The sequence below is a fragment of the Cryptomeria japonica genome, chromosome 4 (genome assembly GCF_030272615.1).
Source record: "Cryptomeria japonica chromosome 4, Sugi_1.0, whole genome shotgun sequence".
Lineage (NCBI taxonomy): Eukaryota > Viridiplantae > Streptophyta > Pinopsida > Cupressales > Cupressaceae > Cryptomeria > Cryptomeria japonica.
Window position 1 is genome coordinate 735,843,644 of NC_081408.1, and position 17,330 is coordinate 735,860,973.

Here is a 17,330-nt window from a genome sequence, read left to right on the forward strand (position 1 = left end):
TTGTATTATATCTACGATTTTTATTTACTAAATTGTTTGTTATTTTTTATACGTGTGATTCACTATGGTTAGTTAATAGATGATTAAAGAACGATTGACTGTTGGGTTGATTAGTTCTAATCGCAACCCTTTCAATTAGTCATGCTTCCCCGACTAGAGTCATGTCATTTCGACTAGCATTGTTGGGTATTTATGCTTCTTTGGTTAGGGTTATTGGGATATAGAATCGTTCGTGTAAATATTGCTGTGCACATTCGCATTATCTGTGAGGATTATATGCTGCATATACTCAACCAAGAAAACTCATATAGCCAGATCAAATACATTGGGAAATCTAGTGATTAAGGAAAGTCTTGAGATCCTCAGCATAATTGATATCCTTAGCACAATCAATATCTTCAGCATATTGACATATTGCTTCAAATATTTCAATTGTAATTCTGTATTAATTCAACAATATCAAAGATATTGTTCTTACTTTTGTAATTTTAAATTCTGATCCAAAAAAAAATGACATCAAGAACTAAGAGGGAAAACTTGGGAGAGTCTACCTTGGTGATAATGAACCTTGTGAAATAAATGGCAAAGGTGACATGATTTTGCAATTTAAGAATGGAAATAAATGGCTTTTGCGGGATGTGAGACATGTTCCCAAGCTAAAAAGAAATCTGATATCTGTGGGACAACTTGATGCTCAAGGGTGTAGCATCACCTTTTCTTCAAACTCTTGGAAGGTAACCAGAGGAGCCTTGGTTGTTGCAAGAGGTAGGATTGGGTACCCTATATGTGCTAGAGAGTGACGCTGAAGTGGAAGATGCAACGACGATTGTGGACAGTGGGGCAGAGCTTTGGCATGAGAGACTCCGACATATGAGCAAGAGGGGACTTGAAATCATGCTCAAAAAGGGATCTGTTGTGACCACATCACACATCGCCCTATCAAGATGGAGAGCCCCCCCTCTTTTTAAGGTTTTACCCTCTCTAGGAGTAGTCTCTCTTTATGCTCTTTTCTCGTGAGTGGAGTAGAATAGATTATCAAGCATTGCAAAGAATCGATTAGTAGATGAAGGACTCAAGATTCAATAAGTTAAGCAAAGTTAGGTAAAATAAATAAAGAAGAGTCATTCATAAGGTTGCCTACCTATTGTGACGTATTCACATATCGCCCCATTGCAAATGGGGACCCCTACTTTCTGCTTTCTAGGGTTTACTTTTTAGGTCTTTTAGGTTCTTGTCTATTGACCTTTTGCATTTGAAGGGTTGCTAGGGGGCTCATTAGGGTAGCAGGCTCTGCTTGAGTCAGGTGGAACTCCTCAAGAGGTCAGGTCAATTGAGTGATTAGGGGTAATTTAGATCTTTCCTAGGGTATTTTTTGTGTACTATCTCGTCGCACTTCAAGTTGCTAAATCAAACCTTGGTTGAATGCATAATGTCCTCCTAGGTCCCATCCCTTACATCAAGGGAAGAGCAAATTTGCCTTGAGAAGTCTGGAATGCCATCCTGATCCTCAAATATCCTGAAATTTAGCTAAGTCTGGAATGTCATCCTGATCCTGAAATTTGACCAAGTCGGGAAAAATGAAGAATCCTTCAAAAACTAGATTTTGGATTATAACTCTTGGAGGTCTGAAACCACTCTCAAACATCCTGACTGTATATATGGAATATAACTTAAAGTATAATAAAGAATAAATATATAAGGAAATGTCACTTATACTTAAATGTTATATTTCATATATGAATCCTGATGGAGAGGCTAAAGTGTCAAATTTTGCTCCTAACCCTTCCAAAGGGTCTAGAGCGAAATTTCACAAACGACCTAAATTCTTCACCTAAATCATTGAATGGTTGAGCAAATTTGTAAGGATATGGAAGGAAATGGATCTAGGATCAAGTCTAAGAATAAGTCAAGTCAATTTGAAGGTGAATTAAGCCTAGAATAGGAATTTTGCTCCTAACCCTCCCAAAGGGTCCAAAGCGGATTCCTCTATAAGACACTCTACATTGCCCAAATCCATGGGATAATTCAGGTCCCAGGTATTATTGAAGGCAATTCACTTTTTTAAATGAAGAAATGTGGGAAATGGAGTCAGAAATCAACCCAAATACAAATTTCGCTCCTGACCCTTCCAAAGTGTCCAGATCAAAATTCTTGATAAGCCTCATTTCCTTCCTTGCTTAGACTACCAACCTTGTTCCTTGGGCGTATTTGGAAGTATATTAACATGTATTTGCCTTTTTAAGTGATGGAATGTGAAGAAGTGAAGGATTTTAGCCTAAAACTAGAATTTCGCTCTTGACCCTTCCAAAGGGTCCAGAGCGAAATTCTTGAAGAACACCTATTTTTCCTTGGAGAAGGTCAAGTACTTGGTTTTTATGGCATGGATAGGAGTGGAGTGATGTTTCCTTGACTTTTGAGGTGGATTGGAGTTAAAAAAATGAAGAAATGAGCTTAAATCAAGAATTTCACTCCTGACCCTTCCAAAGAGTCCAGAGCAAAATAGGCAAAATCTCTCTTTTCCTTTCTTTTTTGTGTCAAGATAAGTGTGGATCAGGGTGGATTGAGCTTGGAAAGACCCCTAGGCGTTCCTTTCAATGGATTGTGGCCACCAATGATCAATATTTTGAGTTAAAACAAGGATTTTGCTCCTGACCCTTCCAAAGGGTCTAGAGCGAAATCCTAAATAAGTCTTGTCCCTGGCCTAGGTCAAGAGTGAAATTCCTTATAGGTCCTATCCTTGGCCAAGGTCCAAAGCGAAATCCTCTTTTTTGGTCTTTTTGGGGGTTAAATTAATGATGTATTTAGGAGAAAGCGATTCAAAGGTCAAGAGAAGTTCAAGGCAAGGAGATGAGGTCTAAATTGAGCAAAATAGCAAATTTCGTTCCTGACCCTTCCAAAGGGTCCTGAGAAAAATTCTTATACGACTTGTCCCTAGGGAGGATCTTGAGAAAATTTCATTCTAATGCCTTTTTGTTGATGATTTAAGGTAGAAAATTCTATGTGAGATAAATATATCATTTGTACTTAATCATCTTTTGGTTTGTTTTGTTGGTGGAAGAAAATCAATCCAGGACAAGGATGACCTATTCTAAGCCCATCACCATCAAGGACGTCCTAGATGCATAAAGGAGGACTCAAGTTATTTTGAAGCGTTGGAAGACTTCAAGTGTTTGAGGAGTTGCAAGCTAGCATCAAGACCTCATTCTACCACATGATAACAGAGAAGAATGACACTTCAAGGTGAGGTATGCTACTAGAGAAAGAACACTTGAAAATGAGGAAGCCTCATCAAGCATATGGGAGTCAAGGAGGTACATCATTCATTGCGTCAAAAGATAGAAAAGAGATCAACCAAGACACAAATGTCAGACAAGGTGGCATCCCAGTCATTTTTCCTCCAGTTGGATTGGTCCACCTCAACATGTCCAGATTCAATGAACCTGACTCATTGGGGATGACACAAACTTTGGTGTACCTACCCCTACTTCCTATTGGTCCTCACTCATTGAATGCAATTTTCTCATTGGCTAAGGAAGTTTGTTATAACAAACCCTAATTAGGGTTTCTATCTTGTAATCCTAGCCATTGATACTAGGTCAATCAGAGCCATCAATTTTGTAAAGGGCTCTCTATATAAAACCCTGGCTCTTCATTTGTAAGGGTTAATAGCCAGTGAAGAGTTAGGAGTTAGCAAAATGGAGATAGTCAATAATTAGTAGCTCAATAGTAGATAGTATTTTAGAGTAGAGTAGAAAGAGAAGGCAAAGATTGTTGTCAAGACATTGTTGCAAAAGACATGTAAACTTCATTGAAGGAATGGTGAATTCTATGTGTCGATTCTACAATTTGCATGGTCTCTATACTTCTCAAATTTAATTTCATGTTATTAGATGAATGGAAGAAATTTGTATGATCAGTGGTGAACTTTATATCCATACTACTAGCGGTTTGTTGATTGTAAACTTGCCTTGCGTAGTCAACTGGAATCATTCAGCTTAAGCGTAACTTCAATTATCGCTTCTTCATTGATATGCATCAACCTGATGGTGTCTATGCTTGTAGCGGTGATCTGAACATCATAAAGCTTTCCTTAGAAGATCGCACTAACCTTGTGGAGATGATCCTAGCATGTCAAAGCAAGACTTAGTTAAAGTTTCATCAAAGGTCATCCATTGCTCCTACATTCTTAGTGTTAGAATTAGATCCTTCTCCAACCCTCATCCTTTTCCCTTTAAAAAAAATAAAGGATCAGTAAAGACCCACGTTCCAGTGATATCCAAAGAAAATTAGATGCTCAGATCATCTAATGTAAGTCCCCTTGTGATTCCAACAAAATCACATCATACCGCAAGAGCTTATCCACATGTAGAGAACCTACAATCAGAACCTTGGAGCTACTCTGATTGATCCTTCTGCGAGATCTTCAACATTCGGGGAAGCTTTATTCAAGAGAGGATAAGATACCTTTAGGTATTTTATTCTGTGTTCGTATGTGCATAAAACACATATCAACACTACCTTGCCCCAATTTGAGAGCAAAATTTTCATCAAAAACCGTCCTTGGAGCGAAACTTGCTTAAATGCCTTTGACCCGTACCTTGCTCAGGTCCTAGAGCGAAATTTTGTTTTAGATCCTGTCCTTCCGAAGGTCACAGAGCAAATTTTTTCTATGGGTGTTCTTAGGGGCTGAGTTGATTATGTTTTCATGTGGGGAAATTGGAAAACTTAACACTCAAATCAATGAGGTAAAAGAAAGTGGTGAGTTTCAAGCCATGTCCTTGTATAAATCCTAGGGTGAACTAGTAAGTCTTGTCCTTGCCAAGAGCATTTTATATACCTTGACCTTGTCCTTCCAAAGGACGGTGAGTGAATTATATTTTGAGTCTTGTCCTTAGAAAGGTCTTGGAGCAAAATTCTCATCAAGGACATTGAGTGAACTTATTCATTTAACCATGTATCTTGCATCAACTTGGAATGAATCTTTTAGACCTTGTCCTTGGAGAGAACATGAAATGAGTTTTGTTATAGGGCTTGTCCTTCCAAGGGTCTGAAGTGAACTTCATGCCTTGTCCGTGCTGAGGGTCTAGAGTGAACTTGAATATGTCTTAAAGGAAACTTTGTTTAGAATCATGCCTTGTCCTTACTATGGTCCAAGAGCGAACTTTATCATTTGAAGATGTCTTTAGAAAGGTCTTGGAGAGAAAATTGTTATAGGGCTTGTCCTTCCAAGAGACATAGAGTGAATTCCATTATAGGTCCTGTCCTTAGAAAGGTCTTGGAGCGAAAATTGCTATATAGATCATGTCCTTCCACAGGATGTGGAGCGAAATCATCACATTGCCTTGTCCTTGCTATGGGTCTAGAGAAAACTTCATGCCTTGTCCGTGCAGAGGGTCTAGAGCGAACTTGAATATATCTGTAGACACCTAAAATTGTCATGTCTAATTAAATAAATATTTTATTTATTTAATTATTTTAGCCTAATTCTTCCATTAATTAAATAAATCTTTATTTATTTAATTAATTCATTTATCCTCTTCTAGCCTTATTTCTCATTTAAATAAATACTTTTATTTATTTAAATTATCCTTTTCCTAAATTAAATAAATATCTTATTTATTTAATTGATCCCGCTTCTTCTATTAATTAAATAAATCTTTATTTATTTAATGAATTTATTTATTTAATTAATTCATTAACCTTTTCTACCCATGACACATGTCATTCATCTATTAATTCATATACTACCTACCCTCTCATTATTTTATTATTTCCTCTACCTACCCTCTAATCATAGCCGACCATTTATCTTTTACACCTCTCAATCTTATCCCTCCATTTCTTATAGTGTCTTCTATATAAGGAGATGCTTCCTTCATTATCAAACTCTAACTCAATTACGCACTCGACTACACTACGCCTTTTTGCACTTTCATATGCGATCCTACTTGCAACCACATTTCCGTTCTTTGTTGAGCTCTTGTGCACACACAAAATATGAGAGCAAATATATCAAGCAAGATCAATGGAGATAGGAAGAATGGAGATCCAAACCCTATTGGACATGTGATGGTATAATCTTTGTGATTTCATTTGATCTGCATTGTCTTAGGTAATCTTCATATGTTATGGTGGATCTTTGTTGTTGTTAGGCTAGGGTTTTTGTGGTTGAATTCGTTTGGTCTTTCAATATTGTTGTATCCATTTTCATCATAAACAATATCTTAAAGCGAACTTTGTTTAGAATCATGCCTTGTCCTTACCGTGGTCCAAGAGTGAATTTTATCATTTGAAGCTATCCTTAGAAAGGTCTTGGAGCAAATAGCATTATAGGTCATGTCCCTTCCAAGGACAAAGAGCGAACTGCATTATAAGTCTTGTCCTTGTTAAGGACATAGAGCAAAAATATCATATAGGTCCTGTCCTTGCTAAGGACATGGAGTGAAACACCTGCCTTGACATTGTCCTTCCAAAGGACATAAAGCGAGCTGATTTGAAGATAGCGTACCTTGATAGGGACATCAAGAGAATTTTTGATATAGGTCCTGTCCTTGTCAGGGACATAGAGAGAAAATTTCATTTAGATCTTATCCTCCCAAAGGACAGAGAGTGAATGGCATTATAGGTCGTGTCCTTGGGAAGGACGTAGAGAGAAATTATACCTCAACCTTGTCCTCTTTAAGGTCCTAGAGTGAATTGTGTGTACCTTGAAAGAGACTTGGAGCGAAATTCAACAAGGCAATCATTTTTGGCACACCATCTCTCATAGGTAAATGATGGCAGCACCTAAGACAAGCGGATCATCCTCAAGGCAGGCTCTCATAAAAGAAGATCAGAAGAGCGATGACTTGGAGACCAAGATTATGTCCTGGTGGAGCACTATTGAAGAGAAAAATCTCGGGAAATTCAATGTGAAGAAGTTTCATGAGGCACCATACATTGGAAAACCATCACCTATAGCCAAGAGGATAATAGAGAGCGACATCATCAAGGCAACAGGCTTCCCTCCTGTAGTTAGATGTCATGAGCTAATGATTGAATGCGCTAAGCATTATGATTCACATTCAAGGACAATTGTGGCCGAGCATGGAACCCTTCTTGCCTACCTATCATAAAGAGCCATAAGTGAAGCCTTCCATCTACTAGAAAAAAGAGACACGATCTATAGAAGTTTAGAAGGAGCCAATTCGATTTATGAAGATGATCCTGATGCATGCCTATCAATCATCAATAGGGATTGGTTGCAAAAGAGTAGACCTTGCCTAAACAAGATACCTAATGGGACACACCGAATAGACTTCCAAGAGGAGTTCAGGGATTTGATCACCTTGCTTGGTCGAGTTATAGGTGCTCCTCAAGCCTTTTGTTTTGACAAATGAATGTTCTTCTTCATTCAAATAATCATTCAAGGGAAAGCAATGATCAATTGGGCAAGAATCATTAGTAATTGCCTAGATGTACAATTGAGAAGGTTGATTCCTACCAAGTCATTCCACATGAGCTCATATGTCATATATTCTCTAGCAAGAAGTTATGAATATGCAGGGCTACCACATAGAGGTAGAGTTGGAAGAGGGCCCAGAGAGATGTGGTCCTCGATTTCAGCACGGCCAAAATCGTGAGACAACCCTATGAAACTAGTCCATTTCATACCTTATGACCTTCAAGAAATCTTGATCAACTCTGTCGGTTAGCTCATTTAGCTTCTTTCTTTTCTTTCTTAGTGTTTTCTAAGTTTTTCTAAGTTTGCAGTTTTACTTGTAGTTCTGACTTTAAAGTCCGAACTGGGGTCTTTCTTTGTAAATTCTTGTGCACATCGAACTTTAAAGTCCGATGTGTACATGTTTAGTTTTTAGCCTACAGTTCAGACTTTAAAGTCCAACCTGCAGGTAGTCTTCCTCTACAGTTCGAACTTTAAAGTCCGAACTGTAGACTGTTTGGCTAGAGAATGCATGTTGGACTTTAAAGTCCGACTTGCAAGGGTTTTTATCCTGTCGGACTTTAAAGTCTGACATGCATTGCAAGTTGGTCATTAATGCGACATTAATAGTTAATTGAGGGGTTTATTTAAATCACTTTTGTGTTTTATTTCTTCATTTTTGCCTGTGCATTTCTCCCTCTGCGCATCTCCTCCTTCATTTTGCTCACCATCTTGTGGATTCAATCGCTCCATCATCGGATTTTTCCAAATCACTTGTAGCGAAAAAGGTAGGGTTTTTATTTTGGGTTTCTTTTCCTGTTTTGCATTTTATTTTCCCGATTGTTCTTCCTTTGTTTTATTTTCTCCGGGTTTCACTTGGTGTGTCGAGAGGGAAATCGGACTTTAAACTCTGATTTCCCTCCTTGTCTTATCCTTCTCCAACCTACATGACAGGATTTGAAACCTGATCTGCAGCCGATATGGAGATTTCTTCGCATATCGGACTTTAAAGTCCGATATGCGAGATGATAATCTTCGCATATCAGACTTTAAAGTCCGGTGTGTGAAGAATTGAGGATTTGATTGACATGTTAGGTTTTAAATCCCAACATGTCAATCAATGGTTTTCCCCTTGTGAGCACATCAGACTTTAAAGTCCAATGTGCTGGTTTTTCCAAATGGTTTTACCCTCGCACATCGGACTTTAAAGTTCGATGTGCTGTTGATCTTTCCCGGATTGCACATCGGACTTTAAAGTCCGATGAGCTAATAAACTTACCTCGAATTTGCACATCGGAATTTAAAGTCCGATGTGCAAATCAAGATGTTTATCCTTGCACATCAGACTTTAAAGTTCTATGTGCAAGTTTTGTTTTCAAAAGAGCACGTCGGACTTTTTTCCCTGACTTGCTGTTTTTGGCAGTTTTACTCCCAAGCCTGTTTTGAGTCTCGTTTTTCGATCCGATTGAGAAAAAATGATTTCGATAATGATGATAACTAATCCTCAATGTTGGATGCAGTCATCGCGAATGTCAAAGCTCCCTCAAGATAAACTCGAGCCTTCCATGAATCAATTAGAATCTTCTTCGGGTAAAACATCAACGAGAAAAATGAAGTACAAGTACGATAAGTACTAGAATATGTACCCAAAGAGTTTAGTGGACTCAAATATAAAGGAAATCAGAGATACTGAGATTGGACATGTCAGTATGCAAGAATTTATTTGACCAAGTTGAGAAAGCTCATGCTCGCTTAACCAATCTGATCAAATCTGAGTTGCATAAATATGCATCCTTCCCAGTTGCAACTCATGACCTAGAATTTGTACTTGCAATAGCGGATCACTTTGATCTGAATACAAGATAGGTGAAGGATGCATATCAGAATGTCATCATGACTTTGGATAGTGTATTTTTCAATAGTGTTTTCAAAGGCTCTCCAGTTGAAGAAGTAGCTAACATTTCTCAAGAGAGTGCTCAAGAGTACTATGAGAAAAATAAAGTTAAATGCAAGAAAGTGGTCAACACTGTGTACCTCTCTTCTTCAAGACATTCTACTACCTCACTATGGCCCAAGTCCTTCTATAGGAGTGACTTCAATGAGGAATACAATGACATGGTTGCCATGTTGTCAAGAGTGAAGGGGCTAAAAGACTCTCATTACTTTCAAACCTGGATGTGTTACTATATGAATATAATCAGGAAAGGGGCTGCAAGAATTGATTGGGGTGAACAGATCAACGATGCGGTCTGTGCTCAATTGAAGGAGGTCAAAGTAACTTTGAAATTCTACATGACCTCATACCTAGTTTATGCAGCTGCTTCAATGAGACAATATCTAGGTTTGTCTACCAAGGGTGATAGAAGATTGGTGTCTGTTTGGGAATATTATGGTCAAATTACCATCAAGAATCAAGACAGTCACTTCAGAAGAGTTAATGATGCCTTCTTTGTTGTATGGAAGTGCATATTTGATAAGGGCCTGTAGAAGCAAAGATTATTAGAGTGCTGCTTATAATAGGGTATCTCACTTTGGATGTGTTTTTCTTCAATTTCCTACTTTCACTTACATCTGAATTGGATGTTTCTCAGGTGAGCCTTTTATTCTACCAAGATTTCCTTCTACCAAGATCATTCTCATGGAGTTGTGTAGACAACTAATTTATGTGCATGAAAAAATATCACAAGCACATAAGACTGGGTTGAAGTTCCCGGAGTCAATCGGCAGGTACTTAGTCCTAACCAACCCTAAAGCCAAGAACATGGAGGAAGAAATGCAATGGAATACTATGCAAAGATTCAAGGCACGAAACAATTTTGACTTTCGTGGCATAAAGAACAAACTCAAGAGGAATTATACCCATGTCTATAGGTTTGAAGATGTTTGGGCAGATTGTCAGAATGAGGAGGATATAAGAAGGATGGATTTCAGCCGTCTTACCTTGGAACAAATTGAAAACTTGGATTTAGCAAAGATCCCAATGACCATGGAAGACACAGATGACATAATAGACCCTATCTATTATGAGAAGAAGATTGCTGATTCCCCGCTTCCTCCTGTGCAATGGTCAAAGAAGGAAAGCAAATCTATCACTCAAAGGATTGCTCCCATCCTGGCAAACACTAATGCATGGTTGATAAAGAATTATCTCAAGATGAAACAGTTTCCTGCCAGTTCAGGAGATGACGACAACAGTGATGGCCCAGCTGACAAGACAACTACAACTAAGACAAGAACAAAGAACATGGCAAATCCACAAGCACTATCTTCAGCTCCGATGATACAATCTAAGGGGAAAGGTCCCAAGATTAAATTCACAGTTAAAGGTTCCAATAAGGGTGAGTCATCATTGGTAGTACAGGAAGCAGTGGCAAAAGAACCAGAACAACCCCCTGTCAGTGAAGTTGAAAAAGAGGGGGATTGAAGAAGGTGAAATTCTTCAACAAGAGGAAGTGCAGGTTGAAGAAACATCACACCCAGTTGGAGTTGATGCCCCGATCACCTCACAGGTAATCGTCCACTCTATTGATTCTGACTCTGGTCAAGAGGGTGAGGATTTTCAAAATGGGGATCTAAGTATGGGCATGTCGCAGTCAGAGGCTGCTCAACAGTTGTTCACACTAACCAACTTCTCCAATCTGGATGATATCCCTTCATCTACCATTGAATCTACGATGATAGATTTTAATGAAGCCTTGGAAGAGGCATTTGCAGAACAGGCTTCAGTAGACTTACCTGTTACTACAGTCACAATAGAAATTCCACCATTGGTAAGTGCTGAAGTTGCATCCACGACGCCTTCAACCCTCCCATTAGTAACTGAGGAGGTGTCAACATCAACAACTATCACAACATCGACAAGTGTTCCACTAGATACTTCAACATTGGTGCCATCGATAACACTCATAACGACTCCGAGCTCCAGTCAGCTTGCTCCTGAAATTTTAACTGAAAATCAGCAACGAGCTACTACTCCATCGGCCAATCCAGAATTACCCCCTTGGATGGAAGTAGTGGCCCCTGAGAGGAAAAAACAGGTAATTTCTCTAGATGAGTTTGACTTTGAGCGGTTGGTTCCTCCAAAGCCTAAGGGAACAAAGAAGCCAAAGACAATATCTCAGGTGTTAGTAGACCCGAATTCTAAGAAAAAGTATGCTGAGGTCATGGTGCCATCGTCAGATAAAGACAAAGGCAACATACGATTTGAGGATTACACCATGCAGATCATAAAGCTTGGGGTGGAAACACATGAGAGTGTTAAATTAGATTCTCAGACAACCTTTAATTCTTTGTTGAGGAGATTGGACCAGGAGAGGGATGAGAAAAATGAATTGAAGCAAAAGTGTGAACAACTGACCAATGTTCTTCTAAAGGTCACACAATCTTCTCAAGAAATTGAGCCCATAGGATCCTCAATGGATATCGAAGCTCTAAAGAAGATTGAACAGGTAGGAGCTAAAGGCCGAGTGATGGATGAGTGGATTTCACGGCTAAGGTCAGAAGGCTCTCATCTTCTAAGTTCAACAGTGGGACTATTATTATGAAGTAATCCAGAGTCAGATGCAAGGACTCAAAACTTCATTATCACTGGAGATTGAGGACGTTGAGAAAAGTACTACCTTTTGGAGCAAAATGGAGGACTTCAGGATAGATGTCCTTGTTAAAAATAAGGTAATTCCCACAAGGGAAAAGTACATCCAAACCTTGTCATTATTGTCTCATAAGCAAGAGACAATAAGGTTGATGATTGCAGAACTGGACCGAGAAAAGAAAGAAGGTGATGATGAGATTGATCTCATTTTTGCCAAAGTTGCCAATCTTCCTTGTTACTTATATGATGGTGATCAAAATCTCGTTACTGGCGAAGCTATCACACAAGAATTCCTTACCTTAATAGATCACTGCATGGGACAATATTTCTCACTTGATACATTTGATAAGCTATTGGAGATCCAGGTCAGTTTTGAAGTCCTTGCATCCATGCTGAAGGACGGACAAAAGAAACAGGTAAAGATTAAAGATGCAATTTCCCGCATTTGAGTGATCACAAGTTGTACCCCAATGTCGGATGAAGTAGAGATGAAAGCCATCCTGGCCAAGTTTGAAGATTTCCAAAAATCAGGAGAGGGGAAAGATGAATAAAACGTCCCCTTTTTGGCTTTTTCTTTTTTATATAGTTGCATCATTAGATGCTGCTAGTTTTCTTGCAGCTACACGTTTTCCTTATGCTGTAGTTGTAGTAAAGTGGGACTGTGCAGTTGAATAAGTCAACTGTGCCCACATTTTTCTCCATTCTTTTCCTATTTAAGGAGGACCTCATTTGTAAATATTTATCTTTTTCATGCTTAGCAAAACTCTGTAGAATTTTTACCTCAACTAAGACTTTGGGCTTTTGTTGTGAAAATTCTATCAAGCAAATAAAGAAAACAATTTTGTTGATCTCAAACTTTGTGTTGTATCAAGAAAATTGTTTATACGATTTAATGTTCTATGTCCATGAATTATATATGTTCTTTACTTCTTTGATATTGAAGATGTTGTTATGTGGGTTAAAGAACTCTTGAATCGTGCAAGTAGACTGTGTGCTCCTAGCATATTTAGGAAATCTTCTGATAAATTAAGTAATTAGTGGTAGGCTTTGTATTGCTGCAGTTACTTCTAGTTTAAAGAATTAGGAATTCATACTTGAAGACTTTGAAATGCGAGTTAAATTTCTAACTTTTTGCAATAATTAGTTTGAGTTAAGACTCCATTCAAGGGAGACTTTGTGCTACTTGACTGTAAGTTTTAGCGTAGTTTGTTAGATTAATTATTCTTTTCTTTAAGTATCTAAAGAGGTAGAGAAATTGTAACAAGGTGAAGGGAAAATGCATAGACTCTAAAAAAGAGAGTTATATGCCCAACACCAACCCACAGATTTTGATTTCTTATTAATTAGAGAAGAAATTTCAAAGGGAACCTCCCCTTGATGAGAAGAGAGATTAATTTCTCAACATGGCTGTGTGTGAATCATATATTTTTTCATTAGTACGTTGGTGACAAAATATTCACGCAACAAGAGATAAGGGTTTGTGATTCTTATGAGATATTGCATCACCCACCTAAACAACACTATAGAGAAATCAATGATACTTTCACAATGCACATCACCAGGACTCTACAAGGTGGGATCCATCAAAGATTGTCTCTGGAGGCTCAAGAACTTGTCAAACAATATGGTGCATGGTTTATTCAATTTCCCAAATTCACATATATAAGGATCCAAGGATGTCCTTCTCCTCCTTTTATGTTGCCACGCTATCCCACAGACAGGATAGTACTTCTCGAAGTGACAAGACAACTATTAGCATGTACCAAATCCTTGAGGTACAAACATGGAGTTGTCATCACTAATTCCATTTCACTTGGGAATTCAATAGAAGTTTGCCCTTCCCTTCAAATAGCTGAAAGTGTCAAACCAGAGTTATCTCTCTATTTGTTTACACCATTTTCTTCTGGAGATAACTTTGATCCCTATGATAATGTAGAAGAAATGGCTGGAAGGAAGCATAGGCATGAGTTTCAAGTAGAAGACTTTTGGATGAATGCACAAGATGACTACGAGATAAAGAAGAAGATGCACTCTCGAATGCCTCTTGATCTCATTAGGAAATGCAAAATCTATAGACTGGCCGATCAAGCACAAGATAGTGGTTGATATATCCAATCTACCTATGAGAAGGAAGATAAAGAAATAAAGATTAATTGGGATGAAAAGGAAGTCACAAATTTGAGAGAATTGATGAATCAAGTTTTAACTTGCACACGGAAATGGGTAGATGTTCAACCTCAGAAATTGAAGGAGCGAGATGTAACAATGACATTCAATTTGGAAACAAGGACAAAAGAAGAAGAAAGGGCGAGTGCTAGCGAGAACATTTCTCACTCTAAAGGTTCAAAGAGAAAAAATGAACAAGGAAAAAAGGAGACTTCCAAGAAGAAGCAAAAGACAAATTATGATCAGCCTCCTAGTGCTTCTTTTAGACATGAAAAAGAAAATCAAGGCAAAGATCAAAGAATAGATGAAGGCATGGTCCACAAAGTAGATAAAGTTCTACAATACAAAATGACAAGAATGATAGGCAAGATAAAGGAAAAATGCCACAAGAATCATCAAATCTAGCCCTTCATATCTAGATTTGTGATGATGAAGAACAAGGAGACGATAATGAAGTAACTTCCCCTCCTAGGAATGAACTATTGCCCGAAGAAATGCAAGTAAAAGAAAAGAAGGAAGATCTTCTATTCCTAAATGGATCAAATAAAGGCTTACCAAAGAAGTAATAGAAAAAGAAGAAGAACAAGAATTTGATTTAGAAAGTCTTCTAAATGGACCTCAAGAAGTCATTGAGAGAAAGAAAGCTCCAAAGATGTCTAAAATAATAAGAGATGATGCAGGCTCCAGAAAAATACAGATTGCCACCCCAACAGTAGATACATATGAAGATGAGATTATGGCAGAAGAATATGATTTGGAGACATTTGATTTAGGTCCACTCACTTCTGAGCAAGCCATGGAGGAAGCAACTGGCTCAATGAAGGCGATCAATGAGAAGCTAAAGGCCGAAATAGAGAAGAACAAAAGGTTAGAAAAGGAGGTACGTGCATTGAGAAACTATGTCCAACAATTTCAGCAACCATTGAGACATCAAATTCCGGCAGCCACACCACCTCCCTTGCTTCCCGCAGAGTCAGTTGATCATATGGAAAAAATGAGGAACTCAGCACAACTTCTAGAGGCATGGATCAACAAATCCTTCACAATGGCTAATGAGTTTGTAAGAAATATCATGAAAATACTTGGTAGAGCCATTCGAGTTCTTGAGATAGTTCGTAACCTCATGGTGGCAGTTGATGCCTTCACTCATGCTAAGGACATCACCATTCCAGTATTGCAAGCAATAAGGAAAGCACCTAGACAGATACTGGCACAAGAAGGGGTAATTAGAAAAGAATCAACTCCTAATCTATTACAGTGGTCGACCTTGCTTCAAATGAAGAAACTCCTTTTTGAAGATGTAGTCAAGTCAAAGATACCGTCCATCCTATTCATGACAAGATAATTGATGTGATGTGCATCATTCTTGACAAAAGGGCGGAAATTGAAATAGATGTGGACATTCATGAATTGGAGGGCAAGATACAAGTTATCTTTCAGGGAGAAGGTGGACCGATCACAGAAAAACAGTTAGATCTTATGCATGCCACTATGTTCCTTATTGATAAGACAAAAGAACTTGAGCATGAATGAGAGATCACACTTCTTGCAACCTTTGATGAAGTAATCCAACTAGAGGAACGTATGAAGAATCTACCTAAGATTCCAATTTCTGAAGTTGAAAGTATGACGTCTAGATTCATTGAATATGCCAAAAAGGAGAAGGAGAAAGGAAACAAAATTCTAGAAGAAAGTTTGTTATGATTCCACTTGGCGTTTCATTTTCCTATTGGAGGATGCTTCCTCGATTTCCGTGTTGGCACATGTTGTCTTCTTATTGGTTGATTCATGATAATGGTTATCTAGATAGGGTTTTCATTTGTATCAAACCCTAATTAGGGTTTAGGTGGCAAGATCTTGACCCTTGATCTTCATTCGATCTTAGACCTTTATTGTATTTGGGAGTCCTATATAAACTCTAGTCATTTCATTTGTAAAGGTTAATAGCAATGTTAATGATGCTAGTAATAGCAATAGAGTAGAAGAGAGAGTAATAGTGCTAGAATATTGACAAGAGAAAAACTTGAAGAATTGTTGTTGTTTGGCTATTGGATCAAAACATTAAAGTTATGGTGTTTTTGCTCAATCCATGAAGCTTGTTGCATGGATCTTTTGTCATCTCAAGTCAATCTTTGATGTTAGTTTTAGTGTTTAGATTAAATGATTAAATGTTGCATTTAATATATTGTGAAGCTCGTTATCCATACCACTAGCTTTCTTGCTGATTGTAAGCGAGCCTTGTGTGGTCAACTGGAACTCTTTAAATTGTTTGAGTTCGATTATTGCTCAATCATTGATATGCATTCGATTAATAGTGTCTATGATTAGTAGTGATTTGAAGATCTTTGAACATCCTTAGAAGATTGCACTAGTTCTAGTGGAGTTGTTCATGTATGGCGATGCTATAACTAGTTGAGTTTCACTTGTGTCATTTCTTCATCCATTCATTTTAGAATAGCTTAAGACCCCTCTAAACCCTTATCTTTTGCCATTTTTTTATAATCATTTAGTAGTCTTACGAGGAAATCCCATCGCATGCCATTTGTCAATCACTTCATGAAATCTTTTCGAACCATAATTGCCCCTTGATGAAACAACAATCACAACGACCAACTAAGCTTATCCACACATAGTGATCCTACATATATGAACCTTGGAGTCTTTTTGGGTGATCCTTAAGCTAATCTTCAGCATCCTAGAGATTTTGCTCAAGAGAGGATAAAATACTTATGATATTTTATTCTGTGTTCGCATGTGCCTAAGCAACACATCAACAAGATCAACGTTCAGGTTTGAAATTCGTTGATTTGGAGCTATGCAAGCATTGTTTCGATGGAAAACAAAGGTGAACCAGCTTCTCGAAGACTGGACATGACAAGAAGAAAATGCCCTTGGAGCTTGTGCACTCCGATGTGTTCGGTCCTATAGAGGTAATCTCTATTGGAGGAGCTAATTACTTTGTTATTTTTCTTGATGATTGCACTCGCGAAGTGTCGATTTATATGCTAAATAGGAAATCAGAGGTATTTAGGAAATTTGAAATTTTCAAATCTATTGTTGAGAATCAAATTGGGCACAAAATAAAGTGTTTGAAAATAGATAGTGGAGGAGAGTTTGCTCTTTGAAGTTTGACAGTTATTGTGCAGATCATGG